Source organism: Prionailurus bengalensis, chromosome A1, assembly GCF_016509475.1.
Source record: "Prionailurus bengalensis isolate Pbe53 chromosome A1, Fcat_Pben_1.1_paternal_pri, whole genome shotgun sequence".
NCBI lineage: Eukaryota > Metazoa > Chordata > Mammalia > Carnivora > Felidae > Prionailurus > Prionailurus bengalensis.
This window is the reverse complement of record NC_057343.1, coordinates 117,073,108-117,088,315: the sequence shown is the minus strand read 5'-3', so window position 1 is coordinate 117,088,315 and position 15,208 is coordinate 117,073,108. Positions and strand designations below refer to the sequence as shown.

At 36.6% G+C, this 15,208-nt stretch overlaps 1 protein-coding gene across 6 annotated transcripts in view; it reads right to left on the bottom strand.

Moving 5' to 3' along the window:
• The window catches only part of LOC122481197 (ankyrin repeat and KH domain-containing protein 1), a 130,632-nt gene that overhangs the window by 114,311 nt on the left and 1,113 nt on the right, over positions 1-15,208 (bottom strand). The window lies entirely within an intron of this gene.

Sequence of the window (15,208 nt, the reverse complement as noted above, 5' to 3'; positions counted from 1 at the left end):
CAAACTCCTGAAATAAGACATCCAAACATCAACATTCATAATGATCATCCAACTTACACAGGATAGTGTCCCATACATTTGTGTTTAACATCCTGGACAGTCACAAAACCATGAAAATATTAAAAGAGTTAATGTAATTAAAGTACACAATGCCTTGACACACTTAAATATAATTTGTTAATATGTGAAAGGATTTTGGAAGGTCAAATATAATTTGAATAAATAATTTACCTTGTTTTAATAAGTTCCCTGAAATGTTCATACTTGTGAAAATGCTGATGTTGTTAAGGGCAGAGACCAAAGTTTTTCATCTTTGTAATTCAAAACCCCAGCACAAAGCTTATCAAATAGTAGCCTCTATATAAATTATTGTTAAGTGAACAACTCTACTCTACAATACTAACCAGAATTAAACAGACTGCCAAGGACTCTAACTTCTAAAAGACATAATTTTATTATGCATGATGTGAGTTCAAGAAGAGGTCCTACCCTAAACTAAACTCTGACTTTCTTTTCTAGAGAATGAGTAAACGATTGTTACAGATTAGCAACAAGGGAATAATACACAATGGTGCACTTGGGTGGCTCAGTCAGTTATGTATCCAACTCATCATCTCAGCTCAGGTCTTGATCTCAGGGTACTGAGTTCAAGCCCCATGGTGAGCTCCATGCTAGGTGCGAAACATACTTACAAAAAGGGCGGGGGCAGGGGAGATAATACACAACAGAAAGTACCTTTAAAACTCTACCATCACATTATTCTAAATAATAGGAGGATAAGAGGTCAAATCCATGCACCTGAGTTAACTATAGCCTTAAATAATGCCCTCTTCAAACTAAAAGAAAATAAACTTTTCTTTATCAAATCCTTAGTAAAATAGGTACTAAAATATAGTACAAACTCTCCCTGTTCATAGAGTCAAAATAGCTAATAATTTAATATAATTGCAGCCATTTGAGCAGTGACATCTAAGATTTGTTTTTGCAATTTAATCACATAGGTGATAACGCTGGCTTAAGTGTCAAGCAAATTGTATGTTACTTAAATATTGGAATCACACCTCTTAAGTAGTTGTTAGAAGATACCAGATGCAAAAACTCTAATTACTATGGTTTATATTTTATTCCACTTATTCATTTATCTCTATTATCCTGAAAAAAGAAATTCTTTCCATATTTTTCACACAGACTATAGTCTATTTCAGGTGCATTCACATTACAACTACCGAAACCAACCATCTCCTCCCACGTCAGTTTTCTTCCTCTCAAACATATATCCATGGTTTGTCAAGAAGAGGACACATGAAAAAAATCAAACACTAATATTATGACAACTTGCTCTTGTCATAGCCTAGCAAACACAGGTTTAAATCACATGAGTTGTTCCTCCAGTTTGAAAAAAAGTATGTATAAAAGGGGTTGAAATTTCAAGAGCTAGAATATTATTAATGGAAGAAATGGGGAGCTTTTTGTGTGACCACAAACTCTATAGCATATTAAATACTCCCTATTAAACTCTTCTGAGGACCAGATCAAGAGAACGAGACCATATCCGGTAACTCAGAATAGCAAAAGCAATCTTGAAAAAGAACAAAGTTGGAGGACTTACACTTTCCAATTTCAAAGCTTACTGCAAAAAGCTACAATATGCAACCAGCACAAGACATCCACAAATGGAATTTAACAGAAACAAACCCTCACATCCACAGTCAACTGATTTTTGACAAGGGTGTCAAGACAATTCAATGGAGAAAAAAACAGTCTTTTCAACAAATGGTGCTGGGACAAATTGGTTATGCACATTCAAATAAGTGAGGTTGGGGCACCTGGATGGCTCATCAGCTAAGCATCCTTCAGGTCATGATCTCACAGTTTGTATAGGTTCAAGCCCCACATCTGGCTCTGTACTGACAGTGTGGAGGCTACTTCGGATTCCCTTTCTCCTCTCTTTCTGCCCCTTCCCCTCCCTCCCTCCCTCTCTCAAAATAACCCTCTCTCTCTCTCTCTCTCTCTCTCAAAAATAAGTAAGTAAACATTAAAAAAAAAAAAAAAAAGGAATGAGGCCGGGCCTCTACCTCAAGCCTTATATAAAAGTTAATTCATGGGGCGCCTGGGTGGCGCAGTCGGTTAAGCGTCCGACTTCAGCCAGGTCACGATCTCGCGGTCCGTGAGTTTGAGCCCCGCGTCGGGCTCTGGGCTGATGGCTCGGAGCCTGGATCCTGTTTCCGATTCTGTGTCTCCCTCTCTCTCTGCCCCTCCCCCGTTCATGCTCTGTCTCTCTCTGTCCCAAAATAAATAAAAAACGTTGAAAAAAAAATTAAAAAAAAAAAAAGTTAATTCAAAATGGATCAAAGACCTAAATGTAAGAGCTAGAACTATAAAACTCTTAGAAGGAAGCAGACATAAATCTTCATGACCTTGGATTACACAATAGTTTCTTAGACATGACACCAAAGGCACATGCAACAAAAGAAAAAAAATAGATAAATATAAAAATTGAGCTTCTCCAAAACTTAAAATTGTTAAGTACACAAACAAGTGAAATGACAACCTATAGAATGAGAGAAAACATTTGCAAATCATGTACCTGATATGGGACTAGTACCCAGAATATATAAAAAACACTTACAATTCAACAATATGGCAAATAACCCAAACAAGAAATGGGGAAAAGATAGGCATTTTTCCAAAGATACACAAATAAGCACATGAAAAGATACTCAACTTCACTAGTTACTGAGGAAATGCAAATCAAAACCACAATGAGATACCACTCCACACCCACTAGGATGGCTATTTTTTTTTTTTTAAAAGGGAGGGGAAAAACCCCTGGGTGGCTCAGTGGATTGGACTTCCCTGCTCTTGATTTTGGCTCAGGTCATGATCTCAAGGTTGATGGGACCGGGCTGTGTGTTGGGCTCTGTGCTGACAGCTCAGGAGCCTGCTTGAGATTTTCTCTCTGCCCCTCCCCTGCTCTCTCTCTCTCTCTCAAAATGAATAAATAAAAAACAAACAAAAAAAGTGACCAAGGTTGTAGAGAAGTTGAACCCTCATGGGAATGTAAAATGGTACAGCAGCATAAAAAGCAGCTTGGCAGTTCTTCAGAAAGTTAAACACAGAATTATATGACCTAGCAATTCTACTCCTTAAGCATACACCCAAGAGAACTGAAAAGAAATGTTCATGCAAAACTTGTACAAAAATGTACCCAGCATCATTATTTATAGTGGCCAAAATGTAGAAATAATTGATGAACAAAAATGTAGAAATAATTGATGAACAAAATGTGGTATATCCACAAGATGGAATATTTTTCCAGTGAAATACTGATACATTATACAACATGTAGAAATCTTGGCAACAATATCTTAGGTGAAAGAAGCGAGGAACAACTGTACCATTCCATTGATATGAAATACCCACACTGTCTTTGGCAAATCCAGACACAAAATCATATTAATGATTATCAAGGAAAGCAGGGTGGGAGTAGGAAGATGGACACAAAAATGACTGCTAATGGAGACGTTTGGGGGGGCTGATGAAAATTCTTTCAAATAGATAATGATCATAGTTGTACAACTTTGTGAATATATTAAAAACCACTGCACTGTACATAAAGAGTGATCCTATGATATTGGATTATATTTCAATTTTTAAAACTTTAGGAATTAGAATTTGAAAAGTACTTCAGAAACTTATTATTCCTTATTTTGATAAATGCACTGTGGTTAGGTAAGAGAATATGTAGGGAATGTACACTGAAGAATTTAAGGGTAAAGAAGCATGATGCGTGCAACCTATTTTCAAATGATTCAAAAAATAAATTATTTGCTTATTTGTTTACATAGAGAGAGAGAGAATAGGACAATATGGACACAACTGGTGAGTCTGGGTAAAGAATATATGGGAGGAATTCTCTGTACTATTGTTGCAACTCCCTAGTAAATTTGAAATTATATCAAAATAAAAAGTAACAAAGATAATGTATCCAATATAATTGGATTATTTCCCCTTTTGGGATTACTCTTTAATAATGATATTTTGTTTCACATATGTTGCTGAATTTAGTGACTGTACAATTTTTAAAAGGCAAAAATAAAAATGTACAGATGTAGAAGAAAAATAAACAGAAAAAAATTAATTAGAAACTGATAAGAGCTGAAAGCCCTTCCAAAGTGTACCTCTCGAAGTATCAACTGATGTGGCCAAACCTTTATTTTCTGACTCAGATATCATAAAAAGCACATGTGAAATTTTTTTCAATTCCACATCATTAAAGAAAATACTACAGTTCATTTATCTAGCTTTACTACCATATTGAGATAACTGTTACAAAACTGAACTCATCTCTAATGATATAAAGGATAAAATGTATTCTTCCTAGCATTTAATCAATATATGAAGCATTGTGATCAATCACAAATTAGTCAATATGAGGACAAATCAGGGAAAAAAAAGGATTATATTACAGAAACATCTACTCAGAACATTACCATGTTAACTGGGTTCAAGGCTTTAGGGAAGCCATCACTCAGTGCTCACACAGTCTCTCCCTATTAAACATGATTTTTATTATTTTGTCAAACTCAAACCTTTTGATTTGCTATATCTAATCTGATAAAAAAAATCACATAAGATTTGCATCAAAACTTGTTCTCACCAAAGGGTCCCTGGGTGGCTCAGTCAGTTAGGCCTCCGATTTCGGCTCTGGTCATGATCTTGCAGTTTGTGAGGCAGAGCCCCAAGTCAGGCTCTGTGTTGACAGCTCAGAGCCTGGAGCCTGCTTCGGATTCTGTGTCTCTCTCTCTCTTTGCCCCTCCCTTGCTTGTGTTCTTTCTCTCTCCGTCTCAAAAATAAATGAATGTTAAAAAATTAAAACAAACAAAAAAACCTAAAACTTGTTCCCACTCAAAAAGTGATCTACAGACTCAAAGCAATCCCTATCAAAAGCCCAAGGGCAATTTTTGCAGAAATACAAAGGCTCATCCTAAAATTCTTGTGGAATCTCAAGGGACCCTGAATAGCTAGAACAATCTTAAAAAAGCACAAATTTGGAGGGCCAACATTGCTTGATTTCAAAACTTACTACAAAAGTTACAATAATCAAAAGAGTGGGATACTGGCATAAAACAGACCAATGTAACAGGCCAGGCCAGAAATAAACCCTCCAATATATGGCCAATTGATTTTCAACAGGATGCCAAGACCATTCAATGGGGGAGATGTCTTTTAAATAATGGTGCTGAAAAAAATGGATACCTACATGCAAAAAAGAATGGAGTAGGGCCCTGACCTTACATTGTAAACAAAAATTAATTCAAGATACATCTAAGACCTAAATGTAAGAGCTAAAACCATAAAATTCTTATAAGAAAACATTGGAGAAAATCTTCATGACACCGGATTTGGCAACAACTTCACGGATATGACACCAAACACACAAACAAAAGAAAAAAATAAGTAAATTGGACTTCATCAAAATTCAAAATGTTTAGGCACAAAAGGACACTACCAGCAGAGTAAAAAGGCAACTCATGGGATGGAAAAAAGTAGGTGCAAATTAGATAAATGATAAAGGATTAATACACAAAGAACATCTACAATTAAACAATGAAAAAACAACCCAATTAAAAATGGGGAAAAGATTTGAAAAGACACTTCTCCAAAGATATACAAATGGCCAAAGGCGCATAAAGATGCTTAACATCAGGAATCATTAGAGAAATGCAAATTAAAACCACAATGAGATACCACTTCACACCCGTTAGGATGGCCATTATCAAAAACAAAATAGAAAGTATGGGCTAGAATGTGTGAAAAGTGGAATCCTTGTGCAATTCTGATGGGAATGTGAAATAGTACAGGTGTTTTGGAAAACAGTATGGTGATTCCTCAAAAAATTAAAAATAGAATTATTAAATGATCCTGCAATCCCACTACCAGGTATATACCCAGAAGAAGTGAAAGCAGGGACTTGAACAGGTATTTGTAAACCATGTTCACAGCAGCATATTCTTCTTTTTTACTTTTTAAAAAATGTTTAATGTTTGTTTATATTTGAGAGAGAGAAACAGCATGAGTGGGGAAGGGGCAGAGAGAGACGGAGACACAGATTCTGAAGCAGGCTCCAGGCTCTGAGCTGTCAGCAGAGCCCAACCTGGGGCTCAAACTCACAAACCGTGAGATCATGGCCTGAGCCAAAGTCAGACACTTAAACTGACTGAGCCACCCAGGCACCCCTCTTTTTTTTTTTCAGGTTTATTTATTGAGAGAGAGAGAGAGAGAGAGAGCAAGTGTGTGTGCACACACATGTGCAAAGTTGGGAGAGGGGCAGAGAGAGAGGGAGAGAGAGAATCCTAAGCAGCCTCCATGCTGTCAGTGCAGAGCCCGATGTGAGGTATGGTCCTATGAACTGTGGGATCATGACCTGATCCGAGATCAGGAGTCAGATGCTTAGCCAACTGAGCCATTCAGGCACCCCTCACAGCAGCATATTCTTAACAGCCAGAAGGTAAAAGCAATCCAAGTGTCCATCAACAGATGAATGGATAAAAAAAGGTGGTATATACATACAATGGTATGGTTTTCAGCCTTTAAATGGAATGAAATTCTGACGTGTGCTACAACATGGATGAAACTTAAACGCACAATGCTCAGTGAAATAAGCCAGTCACAAAAGTAGAAATACTGTGGGGTGCCTGAGTGACACGGTCAGCTGAGCGACTGACTCTTGGTTTCAGCTCAGGTCATGATCCTAGGGTCGTGGGACTGAGCCCCACATCAGGCTCCCCACTGAGCATGGGGTCTGCTTAAGATTTTCTCTCTCTCTCTCTCTCTCTCTCCCCCCACCCCCGCCGTCCCTCTCCCCAGCATGCACTAAAAAAAAAAAAAAAAAGTAGAAATACTGTATGATTCCACTTACTTCACGTACCTAGGGTAGTTAAATTTATACAGAAAGTAGAACTGTGGTTGGTAGGGGCTGAGGAAGGGCAGATGGGGATGAATACAGAATCTCAGTTTGGGAAGATGAAACCATTCTGGAGATGGCTGCTGTTGATGGTTTCACAACATGAATGTACTTAATGCCACTAAAATGTACACTTTAAAATGGCTAAAATGGTAAATTTTGTGTTAGGTACATTCCAACACAACAAAAACAAAAAAAAACACAAAAAAAATGGTTAAAATGGTAAATGTTGTCTATTTATATTCTACCACACACAAAACAAAAACAAAAAAAAAGTGTTCTCGATCTAACTGTCCTCATAGAAACAGTTAAATCAAATTTACCTTGACAACTTAATAAACTGCTCTCCTGTACAATTCTTTGGTTCTTAGAGCTAATCCCTGGGGGGTATACTTGCCTTTGTCTTTTCAAAACTGCACACCATTGTAGGTGAATCAAATAGCCAGGACACGCTGGGTATCTACTTTAAACAAAACAAAATAAAAGAATACAAAACAAAAACACTCTACTACCGCAAATATTCACTAAGGGAAAAATTTTAGGAGAACAGAACTATATGTAAAGGATTAAGATCAGGGATGCCTGGGTGGCTCAGTCAGTTAAGCATCCAACAGCGACTCAAGTCATGATCTCTCTGTGAGTTTGAGCCCCGCATCAGGCTCTCTGCTGTTAGCACAGAGCCTGCTTCAGATCCTCTGTCTCACTCTCTCTCTGCCTCTCCCCTGCTTGCACTCTCTCTTTCTCAAAAATAAAATAAACATTAAAAAAAAAAAAAAGGATAAAGATGAAATGTGTTCTTTGACAAACAGGTGCTAAATTTCAGTCTAGCAAATAAAATACAGCCATATATATATATATACATACATATATATATCATCTATATACATGTATATAGATAGATAGATATAGATATAGATATAGATATATCTATATATATACATATATATATATAGATATATAGATATAGATAGTGGCATTAAGTACATTCATCTATATATAGATATATAGATATATAATCTATATACATATATATATAGATATAGATGTGTGTGTATGTATATATATATAACTTTACTTTCTTTCTGGTTTAGGTAAAGTTGGCCAGAAGAAAGGTAAACCAGTCAATCATCATAAGGCAAATGATCTTCATTCACAGGAACTACACACTGTCATTAACTACCAATAGAATAGCATACCGGTTTTAATTTCTACAAATTAATTAGAGTGTAACAATATACAAAACCAATGTTTCCCAAATTGACAAAGGTGCAAAGTTGGGTAAATGCCTTTCCATATCAGTAGTTTTAATATTTATTTAATTATTTTAAGATGAATAATGACAAGGCCTGAACTTTTCAAATAAATTCAATTACAAAACTACCTTAGAATAGTGCTCCTCCTATACTCAAGTGGTGTACTTTTTAAATTTTTTTTTTAAATGTTTATTTTTGAGAGAGAGAGAGCATGAGCAGAGGAGGGACAGAGAGAGACAGGGAGACACACAGAATATGAAACAGGCTCCAGGCTCTGAGCTGTCAGCACAGCTGACAGGGCTCAAAATCAGGATCAGCAAGATCATGACCTAGGCTGAAGTCAGACACTTAACCAACTGAGCCACCCAGGCACCACAGTGGTGTACTTTTAATAGCCTTTTTTAATATAATGATCTATACAGCAGTCACCAATTTCATTAAATAATATAAAACTTTTCCAACAAGGCCAACTATGGTTTATGTGCTAGTTTGAGATAGGCATGTCTTAAGCAACTAATTAAATTCACTGGTACAATCCATTAGAAAAGAAACAGCAGGACAAGTAAGATAACTAGAACGGGAGTCATATAACCTATTTCAACTATGAATTAGCTGTGTGATCCTGGACAAGTCACTAACTCAACTGTTTCTAGACTTGTGAGGCTTTACCCAGAGTCCCAACACGAAGTTTCTAATGTGATAGTTGGTTGGTCAAATATGGATATTTTAAAAATTCATTTTGTAACAGTAAGAAGTGCATTTTCTCAAAATATAAAAAAAGTAGGAAAAACTACCTTTACGAGAAACTCACTACGCTATCCTTACTTTTCTCATTTCACTTTAGATAAACAATAACTTCTATAGGGACTAAGTAAGCATTTATTGGAGAAAGAGCATGTTGTAACCCCAAACTGCCTATTTCTTAATCTGAAGAAGCAAAATAATAGCATGAGTTCTAGATTTAAATCTTAGCTGGGGCGCATGGGTAGCTCAGTTGGTTAAGCATCCAACTATGGCTCAGGTCATGAACTCACAGTCCATGAGTTCAAGCCCCGTGTCAGGCTCTGTGCTGACAGCTCAGAGCCTGGAGCCTACTTTGGATTATGTGTCTCCCTCCCTCTCTGCCCCTCCCCTGCTCATGCTTTGTCTCTCTCTGTCTCAAAAATAAATAAAAACATTAAAAAAAACTATTAAAAAAATAAATCCTAGATTTACCATTTACTAGCTATAAAACATTTTAACCATTTTTTTTGTTTGTTTTATGGCTTCATCATTTCACTGAGCCTACATTTATTCATCTATAAAAATGCAGACACCTACCTCAAAGGGGTGTTGAAATGATTAAATAAAATAATGAAAGTATCTAGTATGGTACTGGCATATAATATGCATTCAATAAATGGTAGCAGTTACCTAAAAATGAGATGAGACAGGATTATCACCAAGATTCTATGACTTTACAGACAAGCAACGAGAGAAAAACTGAAAACAATAAGGTTCAAAAAAATAGATATACTGAAATTGTTAATTTATAATTGGTAAAAAAAAAAAAAAGAATTTCTTATACCTTTGGTTCTCTAGGAAGGTAAATTAGGCAAAAAGCAAAAACAAAAACAAAAAATGGTAGACTTCTCATTTTTTTTCTTTTACTTGCCAATTCAAGACTAATACTTTTTAAAAAACTGCTTTGCTTTCTTTAAAGCAAAATATTTTATTTATCTTATCTATCACTAAATCAGAAGACCAGAAGTGATTTTCAGAGGTCATCTAGTACATTATCAGATCACTACCAGACAGACTCAAAAAGGAATGTGCTTAAACTCATTTCCAACGCTTCATTCTTAAAATATTTTATCACTCTGATTAGATTAAAAAGTCTAGGGGCACCTGGGTAGTTCAGTCGGTTAAGTAACTTTGGTTCAGGCCCTGATCTCACGGTTCATGAGTTCGAGCCCCATGTCAGGCTCTGTGCTGACAGCTCAGAGGCTGGAGCCTGTTTCGGATTCTGTCTCTGCCCCTCCGCTGCTGTGCTCTCTTTCTGTCTCTCAAAAAATGAAGGTTAAAAAAAATTTTTTTTTAAGTCTAAATTGCTTCTCAAATTTACCACTTACAAATCTCACATGAAGAGTATGTTATCTTTTGTATCACAATAGGGAAAATAAAAATACATGTTTGTATTTCCATAAAGAAATTCTGAAAGGAAAAAAAAAAGACATTCAAAGTGTAGAGGGCAGGATACTTGGGAGCAGGAGTTAGATCAAGACTTTTCACTGTATTTTCCTTTATGTCACCGTGACTCATAAACTGTATGCATGTAATCACCCAATGTAATGTACTAAATAACAACCAAAAGAAAACCCCTACGTCCTTCACACTTCACAATAAGGTTTTGCTCTGCCCAAATCCAATCAACTCTGGTTTGGCCCACCATTCATATAATCATATTTATCAACACATCATTTTGTATGTAAAGCCTTAAGGCTTTATAGAATGAAACTTGTGCAAGGTTGATACTCATGCAATGTAACAAATTGTTACAGTGATAACATATAACTTTGCCTTATGTAAACATTTCCTATGTCTCCAAAATTTGCTCACTAGAATACAAAGTTATATTTCCTAGGGGCACCTGGGTGGCTCAGCTGGTTGAGCATCTGACTTCTGCTCAGGTCATGATCTCACAGTTTGTGAATTCGAGCCCCACGCTGGGCTCTGTGCTGACAGCTCAGAGCCTGGAGCCTGCTTCAGATTCTGTGTCTCCCTCTCTCTCTGTCCCTCCCCCACTTAAGATCTGTCTCCCTCTCTCTCAAAATAAATAAACATTAAAAATATTTTTAAGTCAGGGCGCCTGGGTGGCGCAGTCGGTTAAGCGTCCGACATCAGCCAGGCATGATCTCGCGGTCCGTGAGTTCGAGCCCCGCGTCAGGCTCTGGGCTGATGGCTCGGAGCCTGGAGCCTGTTTCCGATTCTGTGTCTCCCTCTCTCTCTGCCCCTCCCCCGTTCATGCTCTGTCTCTCTCTGTCCCAAAAATAAATAAAAAACGTTGAAAAAAATTAAAAAAAATTTTTTTTAAGTTATATTTCATATGTTATCACTAATATTAATAATTTATGGAATAAAGTCCCTCCTACCTTGAATAAAGTCCCCATAAAGATTGTTTAGAAATTAATTTTTAAGAATAAATTTTTAAACAATAATATAGTATTTTAAGTGAAATTTCCCCCAAATGATAAATTTACTACAGAAAATTGACAGCATTAAACCTTTCACTACTTTTCAATTTCTCTCTTGTCCAGATTATGAGCATAAGCCTTGAGATGCTATTAAAAGTACTGACTCACCTTGTTTACCTAAAGTTTGAATACAGAGTATTCATGACAAAACTGCCATCCCTGTCGATAAGAGTGGCCCCTAGACCAGTGGTTCTCAACCAGGGGTGATTTTGTCCCCAGGAGACATTTAGCAATGTCTGCAGACATTTATGGCTGTCACAACTGGATGAGTTCTACTGGCATCTATATGTTGCTAATACCCAGGATGGCCCCCCACAATAAGAATTATCTGGACTAAAATATCGATAGGTTACTGTTGAGAAATCTTGCTCTAGATTATAAATGATAAGAAACTCCAAAGGAAATGATACATCTCTTCTCCAACTAGAGAAAATCAAAATGGAAATTCCGTATGCCTATACTTTTGCCTCTAAAAATAATTTTCAGGAAAAAAATTCCCTACAAAGCTTTTGCTATAAATTGCTGTATACAGTTTTAGTGTGCTTTTGCATAACTGTAAATATGGCACCTGCCTCAAGATAAGAAAAAAGCCTCAATATGATATCAAGCTATGCTTTCTAACTGGATATTTGTTTCTACAGTGTGTATATATGAAGAAACACACACACATACATAGGCTTATATAGGCTTAGAAAATTTCTGAAAGAAAAATTTTAATACTGGTTGTCACTGAAAAATGAAATTTGAAGGGTCAGTGGGGATGAGAATGAATTTTACTTTGCATGTTATATCTTCTACCTATACTGCTGAATTTTTCACCAGGAGACTATATGATTTTTATAACTTAAAAATATATACAGTATATGCACACATCCTTATGAGAGAAAATTAAAAGTCATAAATCTTACAAGAGTCTTTTCTTTAGGAATTTTCTTCTTTTTACTTAAAAAAATTCAAAACACTATAGAGGCTCCTGGGTGGCTCAATCAGTTAAGCATCTGACTCTTAATTTCAGTTCAGGTCATGATCTCACAGTTTATGGGTTCGAGCCCTGAGTTGGCCTCTGCGCTGACAATTTGGAGCCTGCTTGGGATTCTTTCTCCCTCTCTCTCTGCCCCTCCCCTGCTTGTACTCTTTCTCTCAAAATACATAAATATTAAATTTTTGTTTCCAACCTGACCTCTATTCTGAACAATGGGTACATTTAATAGCATCCAACGCAAGTTCCAATTTCTATTCAAGGCCTTGGACAGCTAAGGAACATGCTTGCTATGCCTGAAGAAATATAAAACAGGTATTTACCAATGTTTAAATTTTTTTTAATTTTATTTATTTATTTTGAATGAGAGAGCAAGCAGGGTAGGGACAGAGAGAGAGATAGAGAGACAAGAGAGAGAGAATCCCAAGCAGGCTCCACATTGCCAGCACAGAGCCCTATGTGGGGCTCAAACTCACGAACTTTGAGATCATGACCCGAGTCGACATCAAGAGTTGGATGTTTAAGTGACTGAGCCACTCAGATGCCCCTAAAAATTTTTTTTTAACATTTATTCATTTTTGAGAGACAGAGAGAGATGGAGAATTGATGGGGGGCAGAGAGAGAGGGAGACAAAGAATCTGAAGCAGGCTCCAGGCTCTGAACTGTCAGCACAGTGCTGCACACAGGGCTCCAACTCACGAACCTGCGAGATCATGACCTGAGTCAAAGTCAGATGCTTAACCAATTGAGCTACCAGGCACTCCACGAGTGTTTAAAACAAGAACCAAAGATCCCAAATGGTGGTATTCTGTAAGGTGGTACCATTCTAATAAAAATTTTACAAAAATACTCAAGCTCCTTCCGGAAACTAGGTTTTTTGACTTAGCCAGCAAGGAAAACCAGCCTGTTTTTTCAAATCTATTGGCTCTAATAATGAATTTAAAAAAAGGTCCTTGGAGTATCTATGCCTCTGTAGACAAAATGTATAGAACTTCGACTTATTCTCAAGCAAATACACTAAGCCTCCACATTTCTTACTTATTTCTCACCAAGTCCTGCCCTATTGGGGGAACACGACAAAGTTTACTCTCAAACTGTAAAATAACTTGTTATCTCTCTGGATGTCTAGATTCTAAATACTTGGTTCTAAAACATCTAGGGAAGGTGAAAAAAAAAGATTTTAGGATTATTCATAAAATGCCAATTGGGTGAGTGTTTTTTGAAGAACATTATGGTCTCTTCATACCAGGAATTTAAAGGCAATAATATGGGAGAAGATATTTCATTTCACTCCCACAGAGATTGTAGTCTACCACACACACTGTACAGGAGAGACTAGATACTCCAGGAATTTCTTCTTTATATGGTATGGGAGAAAAAAGACATAGAAAAGAAATTTCCTTTCCCCACAGGTTAAGAAAGATATACACACTGACCATCATTTTAGACCTTGGTAAAGTCTCTGGGTATCCTAGACACAAAATGAGACTCACCCATATACACTTAAATACCTAAATTTTTCTTAGGCACAGAACAGTTAAGTAACAGGAAAATAAGTTCTTCTACCATTAGCCTAAATGGGTAAAAGAATCATGAATATATAAGTTCCATAATAAACATCAAAAAACCAAAGAGCTGTGGATTCTGCCCACAGCTTTAATCGCATGGTAGGGAGACTCCAAATGAAATACAGTAAGGTAGAGACAGAAAGAGAGACTGAGAGTGGGTGTGTGTGTGTGTGTGTGTGTACAAGCCTTACAGAAATGGTTACTACAAAAGCTCATTTTCCAGATATATTTATATAAAAAAATACTATTTACGCAAAAATATTATTTATGTGAATTAGTGATCTTTTATCTCACTTATGATGATTATGTGAAAATGGACCAGAAAATCAAGGACATCACATTTAGACCAAAGCAAACCTTTTTAGTCTAACAAGTTAGACAAACAAACAAACAAACAAACAAACAAACTCTAATGTTTAGAGTCTAAACAAATTCCCACTTATTTCCTAGGTAAAAAGTACATGTGTTTTAGGTTCCTAGTCATCAATTTCCATTGAAAGGATAAAAGAAAGCCTTCCATAAGTGCAAGAGTGGAGGTGCTCCAGAGACTCTCCCCATAATTGTGTACTCAAATAAAATTCTGTCCCACTTTGGCTTAGAAGTTACTTATAGTGAAATTCAAAGATACGGACATTCAAGGGACTAGCTCCCTTATATCCCACATGCTTCTTTCCAAAGCAAAATGTTGGAATGAAAAATGTACTAAGGTTTTAAATCTAAATGAACCCCTGTTCAGGCATGGTAAGACAATGGTAGAATGGTAAGACAATGCACTAACTGTATTCAGCAACTCACAAATAGTTTCTTATTCCTCTCAAATACAACAGCCAGGATAGTTGTACACAGAGAAATCTCTGTACTTTAACACCAAGATCAGAGGTTAAAATAATTGGTCATAGGGGAATGAACCAGGCACCTTAGAACCAAAACAGAATACTCTTGAGCACTTAGAACAATAGCCATAAAGGAACAGTACCATATCCAAGTCATGGTCAAGAGAAAAAAGTACATACATAAAATATCTCCTTTTTCCCTAAAGCCCAAAAGATAATGATGCCTTGCATCCCATGTTGCTCAGACCTAAAAACACACAGTTAAGAGTTAAAGAGTTAAAAGAAATGAAGGATCTAATCATTAATCTCTGCAAAAGGTGTCCAGGGTTTCACCTTCCCCAAGCCTAAAAACCTACAGACTTCATCTACCCAACT